Source organism: Antrostomus carolinensis, unplaced genomic scaffold (genome assembly GCF_000700745.2).
Source record: "Antrostomus carolinensis isolate BGI_N321 unplaced genomic scaffold, ASM70074v2 scaffold20769, whole genome shotgun sequence".
Taxonomy (NCBI): Eukaryota; Metazoa; Chordata; class Aves; order Caprimulgiformes; family Caprimulgidae; genus Antrostomus; species Antrostomus carolinensis.
This window is the reverse complement of record NW_010338139.1, coordinates 60,392-61,376: the sequence shown is the minus strand read 5'-3', so window position 1 is coordinate 61,376 and position 985 is coordinate 60,392.

The following is a 985-nucleotide window of genomic DNA, read 5'->3' as shown; positions in this document are numbered from 1 at the left end:
CCACAACACGCCACTGTGGGCCACCACCGCCTGTGTGCGCACAGCCCACGTCCAGATGCTCCCCGTGTGCAGACACCGTCCCTGTCCAGGCACCACCGTGTCCCAGCACCGGCTCTGTGCTGACACCAGCCGTGGGCAGCACCCCCAGTGTCAGACGTGTCACCTGTGTGAGACATGCCACCCACGATCCAGATGCCACCCAAGTGCCTTAGTGTGCCACTCATATACAGGGGCCACCCCTGTCCAGGCAGGACCTGTGTCAGCTGCCGCTTGTGTTCAGATATGATCCGTGTGCAGACACCATCCGTGTGGAGACACCACCCATGTGGAGATCCCACCCGTGTGCAGACACCACCCATGTGGAGATCCCACCCGTGTGCAGACACCACTTACATGTCAATGTCAACCCTGTGCAGATGCCACCATGTGCCCAGCCATGCCGTCCGTACCCTGGTGGCATGGCACAGCTCAGCACAGAGGGGCCCTGGTCAAGCTCAGGGTTCTCACCGCCCCATGGGGGACCCAACACAGCTCTTCCCAGCAGAACAGCTCCTTTATTTTTACCATCACCCTGCCTTTGAGCGCTTCATTTCCAGCACATGGGTACAGGGAGAAGAATCGCTCAATACAAAGAGAACCTGGGTTCACCCTGAAGACCTCAGTGGCCAAACAGCTTCCAGCTGTAGCCGCAATGGTTTTGCTGTGTTTAGGGGAAAATTGTTCTTTCCCAAACGGGTCAAAAGAAGGCAGAAGTGTGGATTATGTTAATTTTCTCTCTCCTGCCATGATCTAATTGAAAATTTGAAGGGTCCTGGCTAATCTCAGCTGGGTCAGTCCCCCGCATATATTAGAGACATCACGGACACCTTTTAATAAGAACAAGACTCATTTACCACACGCACTTTGATTACAAGCCTCAGCTTGATGATTGGTGGGGAAAAGCAACCACCTGAGAAGAAGACCAAAGGACACCTCGAGGCCCAGG